Source organism: Garra rufa, chromosome 1, assembly GCF_049309525.1.
Source record: "Garra rufa chromosome 1, GarRuf1.0, whole genome shotgun sequence".
Taxonomy (NCBI): Eukaryota; Metazoa; Chordata; class Actinopteri; order Cypriniformes; family Cyprinidae; genus Garra; species Garra rufa.
Window position 1 is genome coordinate 68,344,542 of NC_133361.1, and position 14,931 is coordinate 68,359,472.

Sequence of the window (14,931 nt, forward strand, 5' to 3'; positions counted from 1 at the left end):
ATGAAAAAAAAAAATAATAAAAGAAAACACACAAATACAGGATCAGTCAAAAGTTTGGACACATTACTATTTTTAATGTTTTTGAAACAAGTGTCTTATGCTCATCAGTCCAGCATTTATTTAATAAAAAATACAAAAAAACATCAATAATATTATAAAATGTTAATAAAGTTTAAATTTACAGTTACATATACTTTAAATTTAATTTATTTCTGTCATCAACACTGAATATATTTAGCAATCATTTTAGAAATCATTAAAAAGTTAAATAAAGAACAGCATTAGAAATATAATAGAAAATCTTCTGTAACAATATACAGTACTGTTCAAAAGTTTTTTTTTTAAGAAATTAATGCTGTTCTTTTTAACTTTTTAGTCATCAATGAATTCTGCAAAACATATCACAGTTTTCATTAAAAATAAAAATTAATACAAATATGCAGTACAAATTATTTTTCCTGTATTTTTGATCAAATAAATGCAGGCTTAATAAGCCACTTCTTTCAAAAACATTAAATACAGTCATGTGTAAAAATGTTTGACAAATAATGTACACATACATATTCTACAATGAGATACAGGTAACTTTACCTTCTGATAGAGGTTGTGCCACTTCCGCTGCCGTGGTGCTGGTCTGTTGCCTCCAGACGCACAAACCCCAGAGCTGGCAAAAGTCCTCAACCTGGCCATTGACTCGCCTTCACCCATGACCTTGTGGCTCTTTGGCTTAGTGCTCATCTAAATATAATAGGAAAATAATAGTCAGTAATGTGCATTTTGCAGGTATTGGACAACTACACAAATGTTTTTAATTTATTTTTAATGATACAAAGCTAACTAAATAATGGCACCCATTACAACAATACATTATTTTATTGCTTATAAAGAAAAACAAGGTTACACATTTATTTAAAGGTGTTACACTACAATTATACATATAAGTATTTGAATATTAAATTACCATATACAGTTACTAAAGGGGTAAGATTATTGTTTTGTTTGGTTTACAGTTAGTTGAATCCAATTACACATAATTTACAGTTATTACTATAGTAACTACATAAAGCATGTAATAATGACAATGTAAAATAAAGTACATTGTTAGTTAAAAGCTGTGGTTATACATGATATGATAATCAATCTGAGAAAAAAAAAACCAAACAAAGAACATAGTAAGTAAACTTTATAAACCATGTTTAATTTTTGTAAGGGATGTCTATATAACATTGAATTTTCATTTCAATTATTATTTGTAGCACTTGCATCTGTTTATATAAATAGTAATCCATCTGCAAACACAAAACTTGATTACTACATTCACACATAGCAAAATCACATTAAATGATAATTAGAAATGTCTACAACTAAACATATTTTTAAATCCAAATCAAACTTTAAATAGAATAAATGTGTTTACTATGCAAAATTACAGGCAAATGGTGTTTTATATGTGAGATTATAGGCAAATCATGAAAACAAAACATGATTATTACACTTTCACTTTAGTAAAAGCATGGTAAATTACTTGTTTTTTTCATTCATATTTTAATTTATAGTAAGACTGTGTTTACACTTAAAGAACGAGTAAACTGAGTTTAATAAGTACGATTATAGGCACAATTGTGTTTAATATGTGAGATTATAGGCAAGGAAACATGATTACTACACTTTCACTATAGTAAAGCCATGGTAAATGACGACAAACACAAGCACAATGTTTTTTGTTGTTGCTATTCATTCAGATTTTCATTTATAGTAAGACTGTGTTCATACAGTTGTAATCGATCAGCCAAAAACACAACATGGTTACTACGATTCACTATAGTAAAAACACGGTAAACTGTCATAAGGAATGACTGCACTTACAGCTGAAACGCGTTTTTTCCACCATTTAAATAGAACTTAAGAACGTGTAAATAGACTTTAGAAAGTAAGATTACATTTAAACGGTGTTTCATTATGGGCAATTCGCGAGTCAAAAGTTTGTGAACACAAAACACAGATGAATGACGGACGAAAACGTAACGAGTTACCAATTGAGAACATTGTAAACAGAGAGAAAGAAAGAAGAAAACATGTATTACTTACATTGAAAAGTTATCCTATATTCCGTTCGTCTGATTTTTGAACCTGACTTAGAATGAAACTAAGCATGGTGAGTGGCTCTCAACAAAGGAGCTCGAGCGATGCGATTGGCGCCTCGTCCATTCTCACAATGGACGGCGAGCGACGCGATTGGCTCTCATCCATTCTCACAATGGACGGCGAGCGACGCGATTGGCTCTCGTCCATTCTCACAATGGACGGCGAGATTGGCGATTGGACGAGGAGACAGCCGCGGAAACAGACGATCCTGCTCCAGCCGCTGCTGCTTGCTGCCGCCGGATCACCGGTGTAAAAGAAAGGGTTAGGGTTAGTGATTAAAATCGCTCGCACTAACAGCGACATCTGTTTTGAAAGATTTTTCCGGAGCTCGCAAAGTACGCTCAGCCTGCGCGGCGAATGGGCACGCTGGAGCCCGCCACCCTTTTGGGAAGAAAGAGAGTCAACTGAGCTGCCCAACATGGGGCTCGAACCCACGACCGTGAGATTAAGAGTCTCATGCTCTACCGACTGAGCTAGCCGGGCTGGTCATGGGCTTCTTCACCGGGTTGGACCCAGTTTTCATCGGCCCCCAAATTACACAGGCGAAACGGAGGCTCTCGCGTTGTGCGAGACTGTCGAGCCCTCCCCGTGGGTAGGGCTTAGAGCAGGCTTAGAGTTTTCTTCTGTCGGTTTTGACCCAATCTGTTTTTGGGAAGCGCAGTTTGACCCAGCAGTGCGGGCCAACAACACGTTCTGTTTTGCCGCGTGAAGGCGGGCCAGTGCTTTGGACAGTGTATGGTTGAGATGTGATTTTCCACCAATTTGGGGCACCTCAAGGATGATTTCATGGGAAATGGCAAACTGCTGTAGCGTTTGGCCAACAAGCCAAAGCTACAAAGGATGTACCGGTGCCCCGTCGTCCGAGCAGAATCCACATTCGGCCGTAATCGGAGGTTACTACTAACGTTCGATTGTGTCTCATAGGGAGTCTGACGCAGGACCTCAGTGGAAAACAGGCCCTCGGCGGCTGAAACAAAAGACGAAGAAGGCATCCACATGCACATGATTCAGGAGTGTTAAACAAAGAAACCACGCAAGATGACGAGGTGGTTCAGCGGTTAAGGCGGTGGAAGGCTAATACATTGTGCTCGACATGCACTGGAAGCTTTAGCGCCACTGAGAGCCCACCGGACCAGACAGGCCCAACCTGTTTACGATGGGTAACGGTGAGCGGTAATTGCGCTGCAGTTTAATGATACCCGTCTTGAGGACATATTTAAAAAACAACAAGCCTTCTGGCTCTGGCGCACAATCATCAGCAGACACCTTTTTGACGAGAAACAAAACCTAAACGAAACAAGGCTACTTTTTCTCAACAATACTCTGAGCCTCCAGAGAGGCTAGCAAAAATTGCCAAAGCTGACTGTATTTCAAGTCATCCTGGCGGGGTATTGGGTAAAGTTTTCAACCAGCAATGATCGCGCCTCGGATAAACCTCATAGGCTACAATATTGCCTCTGCGAAAGAATGCCGGCGACGGTCGTGACCTTTTCAGGCACCTACGTGGATGTGAACCGACAAGGTGGTAGCAAGCTTTAAACTGCCGCACAAACAGTCTCCTGGCACGGGTTGCTGCACCGTGTTTCTACGGAACAGATTAGAGGTGTGTAAAAGACGGCTCATTCACTATTCCCTCTGTGCTCAAAACAGCCTGCTGAAAGCACAGCAGCAGCAGCTGAAAAGGTCCGCAGCATGGCCTCTCTCAGTCAGCAAGGGAGCGGGGAGGCCGAGTGGTTAAGGCGATGGACTGCTAATCCCATCCTTGTCGTTCGGTTCCTTTAGCACTGGACCTTAATCTAGGTCCTGGGGACCCCATGCTGAACTTTTTGTGTGTCCTCCTTATCTAACACACTCAGTTCAGTTCTTTGAGTTCTCTACTAATGAGCTGATGATCTGAATCGGGAGTGCTAAATAAAAGGCGCCACGTAATATGACGAGGTGGCCGAGTGGTTAAGGCGATGGACTGCTAATCCATTGTGCTCTGCACGCGTGGGTTCGAATCCCATCCTCGTCGTTCGGTACATTTAGCAGTGATCCTCGGTCCTGGGGACCCCACTCTGCAATTTTTGTGTGTCTTCCCTATCTGACACACTCAGTTCAGTTCACCGAGCGCTCTACTAATGAGCTGGTGGTCTGAATCGGGAGTGTTAAACAAAAGGACCGCGCAAAACGAAAGGTGGTCGAGTGGTTAAGGCGATGCAAGGCTAGTCCGTTGTGCTCGGCACGCCTTGGTTTGTGTGGGTTCGAATCCCATCCTCTTCATTTGATGCTTTAGCACCACTGAGAGCCCACCGGAACAGACAGGCCCAACCTGTTTACGATGGGTAGCGGCGAGCTGTGACTGTGCTGTAGTTTATTGATAACTGCCGCAAAGTCTTGAGAACATATTGACAAAACAACAAGTCTTCTGGCTCCGGCACGCTATGATCGGTGGACACCTCTTTGACGAGGACCAACAACCAGCCACGCCAATAAAAGGAAACAAAACGAAGCAAGACTATCTTTCTCAACAAGCCTCCAGAGAGACTGGCAAAAATTGCCGATGCTGACTGTATTTCAAGTCATCCCGGTGGGGTATTGGGTATTGACTTTGTGGCAACATGGAACTTTTGCATCTACATTAATATTAGTCTGTTTCTTCTTATTCTGAGGTCACCGTAGCCACCAGATCCATTCTGTATTCCGATCTGATGGTCACTACAGTCCCCCGGTTCCAGTCCGTACCAAGAGCAGATAGTGGATCAGCACCTTCAGCCGAATGTCAGCGGAAACTATGTCAACTAGATGAGCCCCAGAGACAGATCATCAGTAAAGAAGGCATCCACATGCCACAGCAAACTACTCGAGCTGGTGAAAATGTTCACCAAACACCCGCCGCTGAATTCTTTTAAAACAAGCCAGCTTATTGAAGGTGCACAAGATAAACGCCCTGAGAAAGCTGTGCCTCGCAACCCTAAGAATGGCATAGGCGTTAGTGGACACCTGACGCGCGTGCAAAACTCCGGCATTTCACACGTCCCTGGGTGGGCTCGAACCACCAACCTTTCGGTTAACAGCCGAACGCGCTAACCGATTGCGCCAAAGCTGGGGAACAATAGTCTGTTAAGGGGGGGGGAAGAAAAGGAAGGAGGGGGAAGAAGGGGGGAAAAGAGAAAAAGAAAGAAAAGAGAGAGAGAAAAGGAAAAAATGAGGAGAAAAGAAGTGAAAGGGAAATTTATCTCTTTGTCCTTTAAAGCAATGTTTTTGGAGTGTATATTTACAATAAATTATCTGAAAAAAAAAATGTTTTCTCTATTTTCCTGTACATTTATATGGGAGTAAGGATGATCACAAGCTTTCCAGTTCATATTAGTGTTGCCATACATTGAAGTGTTTACTGAATGTTTTATTTAACAGTAATTATCACATAAATGATGTCCAAATGAATGAAATCATTTTTGAAATGACAAATTAATATTTTATTAGATTTATATTACTGATTATTGATATTTTATTCAAAGTTTTTGCACTTTAAATATATTTCGGCTGTAGTTGTGTTCTAAAACTTATAGTACAAAAAATTGTACATTTATGTATTAAATCATCCCCAAATTTAACAACATTTTTAAAAGGGCGTATAACTGTTTAATGATACTGTAACAATGACAAACAAAAAGAGTTATTTGATCATGACCAAACTTTTATTTTTTCAATCAGTCATAGCCAATTATTCATTATTCTTTTTTTTTTTTTTTTACATTTTTATTCTTATAGTTATGTTGCATGTGCAGAAAACAGAATAATACCTCTTAATAATACTTTCTACAGAAAACAGAGCTATACATATAAACAAAACCGTCCAATGTCCATGGCTCTTGTGCATTAACTGCAAGTGAAAAGAACAGAAGGCACAAAACAATACAAATGAATAAAACTTTAAAATATTAATGACTCCTGTGCATGTTTTGCAAGTGCTAAAGAACAGAAAACAAAACTATACTATTAAATAAAACTGTCTTAATGTCCATGGCACTAGTGCATTCATTGCAAGTGCAAAAGAACAGAAAGCAGAAAACAATACACATAAATAAAACTTTATCCCCTTTATTTTTTGGACTCTTATGGATGTCACAGAGCTTGAAATGGTCTCTATCAGGCGACAACAATCTGGCCACTGGGCAAGTGGGGCAGCGGTGGTGAATGTATGCCTCTTCACGCTCTCCACCCCTGGAGTGAACCTGTGTCCAGCCTGCTCTGGTGTCTGGCAGCAAACATCACTCTCTTCTTATCGAAATCCAGCAAGTTCTGCCAACTATATTGCTCACCTAAGCAGAGAGAACATATAATACATGGCAAATGAGAAAACAAAACAAGTGGTAGTGTTAACATATGACAGGTCAAGAAGAGAAACTGACCTGCTGGTTGGTGAGAGCCAGAGATGGCTGATTCCTGAGCTCCACAAGATACTCCGCAAGGCTGTCCACTTTGTCCAGCACACCAGCACTATGCAAAGCCTGTGAGAAAAATACAAACAAAAAGAAAAAAATGAAATGAACAACATTATGAGTACAGTGAAGTGGGACAAAAAAAACAAAACAAATAAATAAATATATATTTTTCTAGATGTTTTTTTTTGTCGACTTCAGACACAAAGCTACAGGTCAACACAAATTATTATGTTTTCCCTAGAAATTTTACAGTATTACATAAAACATAATTACATACATACATTAAATGAGACATTTACATACCACAGACTCGTCAGGAGATGCTGAGGCACCTGGCGTGGAGGAGGCATCATGCTGGGTGGAGGACAGAGAGAAGCTTGGGTCATCAGTAAGACTCGACTCAGTAATGTCAAGTGTTTGGTCCACCCTGAAGCCCTCGTCTTCTTCATCCTCACCTTCATCCACATCCTCCAGCATGTTCTCTGTCTCTTCTGAGTCAGGGTCCACTACCAGGGGCTGTCCAGTCTGATCAAGCAGCTCTCCTATGAAAAAATAATAAAAGAAAACACACAAATACAGGATCATTCAAAACTTTAGACACATTACTATTTTTAATGTTTTTGAAAGAAGTGTCTTATGCTCATCAGTCCTGCATTTATTAAATAAAAAATACAAAAAACATCAATAATATTATAAAATGTTAATACAGTTTAAATTTACAGTTACATGTACTTTAAATTTAATTTATTTCTGTCATCAACGCTGAATATATTTAGCAATCATTTTAGAAATCATTAAAAAAGTTATATAAAGAACAGCATTAGAAATCAAATAGAAAATCTTCTGTAACAATATACAGTACTGTTCAAAAAAAAAATTTAAGAAATTAATTCTGTTGTTTTTAACTTTTTCATCATCAATGAATTCTGCCAAACGTATCACAGTTTTCATTAAAAAATAAATACAAATATGCAGTACAAATTATATTGCTGTTTTTTCTGTATTTTGGATCAAATAAATGCAGGCTTAATGAGCAAAAGGCACTTCTTTCAAAAACATTAAACACAGTCACATGTAAAAATGTTTGACAAATAATGTACACATTCATATTCTACAATGAGATACAGGTAACTTTACCTTCTGATAGAGGTTGTGCCACTTCCGCTGCCGTGGTGCTGGTCTGTTGCCTCCAAACGGACAAACCCCAGAGCTGGCAAAAGTCCTCAACCTGGCCATCCACTCGCCAACACCCATGGCCTTGTGGCTCTTTGGCTTAGTGCTCATCTAAATATAATAGGAAAATAATAGTTAGTAATGTGCATTTTGCAGGTATTGGACAACTACACAAATGTTTTTAATTTTTTTATAATGATACAACAATATATATTCAAGCTGACTAAATAATGGCATCCATTACAACAATTAAACATTATTTTATTGCTAATAAAGCAAAACAAGGTTACACATTTATTTAAACTTTTTAACATTTTAACTATAATTATACATATACGTATTTGAATTTTAAATTACTACATGCAGTTACGATAAGGATAAGATTATTGTTTTGTTTGTTTTACAGTTAGTTGCATCCAATTATGCATAATTAAGTTGGCTTGAGAGAGCCAACTTACTGATATTCTATTTAAACTTATTATTATTATTATTAAGTTGGCTTGAGAAAGCCAACTTACTGATATTCTATTTAAACTTATTAAGTTGGCTTGAGAGAGCCAACTTACTGATATTCTATTTAAACTTATTATTATTAGTGGTGCTTGCCATAGGCAAAGCATCACTATTACTATGCTGTGTGCTTATTAGTGGTGCTTGCCATAGGCAAAGCATCACTATTACTGTTGTGCGTGCTTATTATTATTATTATTATTATTATTATTCTTACTTCTTCCGTACGTTTTTCGGCGCGTAACTAGTCCCGCAGTTTTTGTCGTAGACCCTCGAAACGGGCGTCAAATCGTGCGTCCTATATAGATTCGGTGTGCTATGACTTTTATAAGCGATCGGGGGTACGATGACATCACACGGGGGGCAAAAGCGGCCCAAAATTTACAACAACAATGCATTACGGCCAACTTTAACGGGACGTAGCGCAGACCCAGAATTTCGTAGAAACACGTGATTCACCACAACTGGAGAGGCTGTCAAGCTGTGCGAGAACACATCTCGCAATGGGGTGTAAGTTGTACCCCTGGGGCGCAAATGCCCCTCTTTTATTAAAATTTTGGCGCGCCCCTCGTCCCGCAATTTTTGTCGTAGACCCTCGAAATGGGTGTCAAATTGTGTGGCCAATACGGGAATGTAGATCCCCGACTTTTATAAGCGAACAGGGGTACGATGATGTCACAGCCAATTTTTATTCGGCCCCAAAATCCCATAGACAACGCATTGGGACGAATTTTGACGGGACGTAGCACCAAGCAAGAATTTCGTAGAAACACGTGATTCGCCACATCTGGAGAGGCTATCAAGCTGTGCTAGAAGACTCCTCGCAATGGGGTAAAAGTTGTACCCCTGGGGTGCAAGAGCTCTCCAAATTTGCCCCATTGACTTATAATGGTAAGGGACGTCCCATGAAAACCCATGGTAATTTACATAGGGATTTTGTATTGGGTATAACTCAGCATCACATTGGCCTAGAGACATGGAGGCGGGCTCATTTTACTCAGATGGCCAATCAGACTCTCCGGATCATCATGAAGGTGTCAAGCCACGCCCTAGCAACCATTTAGGGCACCCTAGCAACTGATCCCATAGACTTCCATTATAAGGGCCCAGATGCATATCTCTGGATCAGAGTGTCATAGAGACATGGGGGTGGACTCCTTTGAGTCGGGGCAGCAAACGCCCAATCACCAATCAACATTGACACTCCCTAGCAACCAAACAGAGTACCCTAGCAACCCAAAGCCACACAGGCATATCTTCAGACCTGAATGTCACAGAGACATGGGGGTTGGTTTATATCACTCATACTGGCAACTACACTTTACAGTGTCGTCATTGGCCACTCCCTAGCAACCAAACAGAGTACCCTAGCAACCCAAAGCCACACAGGCATATCTTCACACCTGAATGTCACAGAGACATGGGGGTTGGTTTAAATCACTCATACTGGCAACTACACTTTACATTGTCGTTATTGGCCACTCCCTAGCAACCAAACAGAGTACCCTAGCAACCTAAATCCACACAGGCATATCTTCTGACCTGAATGTCACAAAGACATGGGGTTGGTTTATATCACTCATACTGGCAACTACACTTTACATTGTCGTTATTGGCCACTCCCTAGCAACCAAACAGAGTACCCTAGCAACCTAAAACCACACAGGCATATCTTCAGACCTGAATGTCACAGAGACATGGGGGTTGGTTTATATCACTCATACTGGCAACTACACTTTACATTATCGTTATTGGCCACTCCCTAGCAACCAAACAGAGTACCCTAGCAACCTAAAGCCACACAGGCATATCTTCAGACCTGAATGTCACAGAGACATGGGGGTTGGTTTATATCACTCATACTGGCAAATACACTTTACAGTGTCGTCATTGGCGACTCCCTAGCAACCAAACACAGTACCCTAGCAACCAATTAGCAAGACCTATATTTTTGTATCAAAATGTCGCATAGACATGGGAGTTGCTACTTTTGACTCATGCTAGCAAACTCTCAACATGCTACACATGCTAGCACTCAATAGCTTCATGCTAATAGCAATTAGCTAAGGGCTAATCAGGCAAACACCTCTATAACACTCCATAGTAATGATCTTTGACAAGTAGCAACTGCATACCAACGCCATAGTAACTAGCCCGGTTACCTTAGCAACGGTCCTAGCAACCACACAAGTACCCTAGCAACCGCATAGCAACTGCCCTAGTAACCACCCAAGTACCATAGCAACCGCATAGCAACTCCTCAGCAACCACCCTGGGTACCCTAGCAACAGCCCTAGCAACCACCCTGGGTACCTTAGCAACCACATAGCAACACCCTAGCAACCACCCTGGCTACCATAGCAACAGCCATAGCAACCACCCCGGGTACCATAGCAACAGCCCTAGCAACCACCCCGGGTACCATAGCAACCACATAGCAACACCCTAGCAACCACCCCGGATACCCTAGAAACTGCATAGCAACAACCTAGCAACCACCCCGGGTACCATAGCAACGGCCCTAGCAACCATCATGGGTGCCATAGCAACTGCATATCAACACCCTAGCAACCGAGGGCCGCGTTTTGCCACTGCAAGCACCACACACATTTTCTTCAGGAAATGTACATATCTAGTATTACTATTACTGTTCGCCCTGACAAAACTTCGGCGCGTAACTCGTCCCGTACCATTTGTCGCAGACCCATGAATGAGGTCTCAAATTGACCGGCTCATTGAGGAGAGGTGTGCTATGACTTTTCTAAGCGATCGGACTTATCATGTTCACACAGCGGACGATAAAGCGAGCAAAAAAATACCATTGATTTACAATGGCAGAATGTCTGTGAATTTGAATCTCAACTGTCACTTTCTCACACACACACACACACACACACAGGCCCATAGGAACTTCGGTGCGTAATTCGTCCGGCACCGTTTGCCGTAGACCCATGAATGAGGTGTCAAATGTTGCGGCTTATTGAGGAGAAGTGTGCTATGACTTTTCGGAGTAATTGGAGCTACGATGTTCAAACAGCGCACAAAAAAGCGGGCAAAAATGTCCCATAGAATTTCATTGGCAGAATATTCAAGCAGGCCCAAAGGTACTTCGGCGTGTAACTCGTCCCACACCGTTTGTCCCAGACCCATGAATGAGGTGTCAAATGTTGCGGCTTATTGAGAAGAAGAGTGCTATGAATTTTTAAAGCGATCGGGCGTACGATTATCGTAAAGCGGATGATAAATTTGGGCAAAATCTCAGATGGACTAATATTGCCACACAATTTGTGATATTTCTTCGGATCAGAAAGTCATAGAGGTTTGTGGGATTGGACTCGGCCTATAAGTACTGACCTATGATCTTCATAGCCACAATCTAGCAACCAATTACATCACCCTAGCAACCGAGGGCCGAGTTTTGCCACTGCAAGCACCACTCACATTTTCTTCAGGAAATGTACATATCTAGTTATTATTCTTCTTCTTCCGTACGTTTTTCGGCGCGTAACTAGTCCCGCAGTTTTTGTCATAGACCCTCGAAACAGGCGTCAAATCGTGCGTCCTATATACATTCGGTGTGCTATGACTTTTATAAGGGATCGGGGGTAAGATGATGTCACACGGGGCAAAAAACCGGCCCAAAATTTACAACAACAATGCATTACGGCCAACTTTGACGGGACGTAGCACCGAGTAAGAATTTTGTAGAAAAACGCGATTCGCCACATTTGGGGAGGCTGGTAAGCTGTGCGAGAAGACACCTCGCAATGGGGTAAAAGTTGTACCCCTGGGGCGCAAACGCCCCCTTTATGCAAAAAAATTACTTCCCGCAGTTTTTGTTGTAGACCCTCGAAATGGGCGTCAAATTGTGCGGCCCATTGAGCAAAAAATTCTGGTAACTTTTAAAAACGATCGGGGGTACGATGATGTCACACAGGGCGAAAAAGCAGCCCAAAAATCCCTTAGACAATGCATTGCGGCCAACTTTGACGGGACGTAGCGCAGAGAGAGAATTTCGTAGGAACACGTGATTCGCCACATTTGGAGAGGCTATCAAGCTGTGCGAGAAGACTCCTCGCAATGGGGTAAAAGTTGTACCCCTGGGGTACAAGAGCTCTCCAAATTTCCCCCATTGACTTATAATGGTGAAGGGACGTCCCATGAAAACCCATTGTAATTTACATAGGGATTTTGCATTGGGTATAACTCAGCATCACATTGGCCTAGAGACATGGAGACGGGCTCATTTTACTCAGATGGCCAATCAGACTCTCCGGATCATCATGAAGGTGTCAAGCCACGCCCTAGCAACCATTTAGGGCACCCTAGCAACTGTTCCCATAGACTTCCATTATAAAGGCCCAGATGCATATCTCTGGATCAGAGTGTCATAGAGACATGGGGGCGGACTCCTTTGAGTCGGGGTAGCAAACGTCCAATCACCAATCAACATTGACACTCCCTAGCAACCAAACAGAATACCCTAGCAACCCAAAGCCACACAGGCATATCTTCAGACCGAATGTCACAGAGACATGGGGGTTGGTTTATATCACTCATACTGGCAACTACACTTTACAGTGTCGTCATTGGCCACTCCCTAGCAACCAAACAGAGTACCCTAGCAACCTAAAGCCACACAGGCATATCTTCACACCTGAATGTCACAGAGACATGGGGGTTGGTTTATATCACTCATACTGGCAACTACACTTTACATTGTCGTTATTGGCCACTCCCTAGCAACCAAACAGAGTACCCTAGCAACCTAAAGCCACACAGGCATATCTTCTGACCTGAATGTCACAGAGACATGGGGGTTGGTTTATATCACTCATACTGGCAACTACACTTTACAGTGTCGTCATTGGCCACTCCCTAGCAACCAAACAGAGTACCCTAGCAACCAATTAGCAAGACCTATATTTTTGTATCAGAATGTCGCATAGACATGGGAGTTGCTACTTTTGACTCATGCTAGCAAACTCTCAACATGCTACACATGCTAGCACTCAATAGCTTCATGCTAATAGCAATTAGCTAAGGGCTAATCAGGCAAAGACCTCTATAACACTCCATAGTAATGATCTTTGACAAGTAGCAACTGCATACCAACGCCATAGCAACTAGCCCGGTTACCTTAGCAACGGCCCTAGCAACCACCCAAGTACCCTAGCAACCACATAGCAACTACCCTAGTAACCACCCTAGTACCATAGCAAACGCATAGCAACACCTTAGCAACCACCATGGGTTCCCTAGCAACGGCCCTAGCAACCACCCGGGGTACCCTAGAAACAGCATAGCAACACCCTAGCAACCACCCCGGGTACCATAGCAACACCCTAGCAACCACCCTGGATACCCTAGCAACCACATAGCAACATCCTAGCAACCACCCCGGGTACCCTAGCAACCACATAGCAACACCTTAGCAACCACCCTGGGTACCCTAGCAACGGCCCTAGCAACCACCCCGGGTACCCTACCAACTGCATAGCAACGGCCCTAGCAACCACCCTGGGTACCATAGCAACTGCATAGCAACACCCTAGCAACCACCCCAGGTACCCTAGCAACGGCCCTAGCAACCATCCTGGGAACCCTAGCAACGGCCCTAGCTACCGAGGGCCGAGTTTTGCCACCGCAAGCACCACTCACATTTTCTTCAGGAAATGTACATATCTAGTTAGTGGTGCTTGCCATAGGCAAAGCATCACTATTACTATCTCACATACTTATTAGTGGTGCTTGCCATAGGCAAAGCATCACTATTACTATCTCACATAACTATTATTATTATTATTCTTACTTCTTCCGTACACATTTCGGCGCGTAACTAGTCCCGCAGTTTTTGTCGTAGACCCTCGAAATGGGCGTCAAATCGTGCGTCCTATATAGACTCGGTGTGCTATGACTTTTATAAGGGATCGGGGGTACGATGATGTCACACGGGGCAAAAAACCACCCCAAAATTTACAACGACAATGCATTACGGCCAACTTCAACGGGACGTAGCGCAGACCCAGAATTTCGTAGAAACCCGTGATTCACCACAACTGCAGAGGCTGTCAAGCTGTGCGAGAACACATCTCGCAATGGGGTGTAAGTTGTACCCCTGGGGCGCAAATGCCCCTCTTTCGTTCAAATTTTGGCACGCCCCTCGTCCCGCAATTTTTGACGTAGACCCTCGAAATGGGCGTCAAATTGTGCGGCCAATACGGGAATGTAGATCCCCGACTTTTATAAGCGATCAGGGGTACGATGATGTCACAGCCAATTTTTATTCGGCCCCAAAATCCCATAGACAACGCATTGGGACGAATTTTGACGGGACGTAGCGCCAAGCAAGAATTTCGTAGAAACACGTGATTCGCCACATCTGGAGAGGCTATCAAGCTGTGCGAGAAGACTCCTCGCAATTGGGTAAAATTTGTACCCCTGGGGTGCAAGAGCTCTCCAAATTTGCCCCATTGACTTTCTATGGTAAGGGACGTCCCATGAAAACCCATTGTAATTTACATAGGGATTTTGCATTGGGCATAACTCAGCATCACATTGGCCTAGAGACATGGAGGCGGGCTCATTTTACTCAGATGGCCAATCAGACTCTCCGGATCATCATGAAGGTTTCAAGCCACGCCCTAGCAACCATTTAGGGCACCCTAGCAACTGA

At 42.4% G+C, this 14,931-nt stretch overlaps 2 non-coding genes across 2 annotated transcripts; one reads left to right on the forward strand and one right to left on the reverse strand.

Moving 5' to 3' along the window:
- Nucleotides 1-3,473: 3,473 nt before the first annotated feature.
- Nucleotides 3,474-3,614, reverse strand: LOC141283504 (U4 spliceosomal RNA). Its single transcript, XR_012338161.1, has one exon. It is a non-coding gene; the product is annotated as a U4 spliceosomal RNA (small nuclear RNA).
- A 463-nt stretch (nt 3,615-4,077) lies between these two features.
- Nucleotides 4,078-4,159, forward strand: trnas-gcu (transfer RNA serine (anticodon GCU)). The gene has a single exon. It is a non-coding gene; the product is annotated as a tRNA-Ser (tRNA).
- The last annotated feature ends 10,772 nt before the right edge of the window (nt 4,160-14,931 follow it).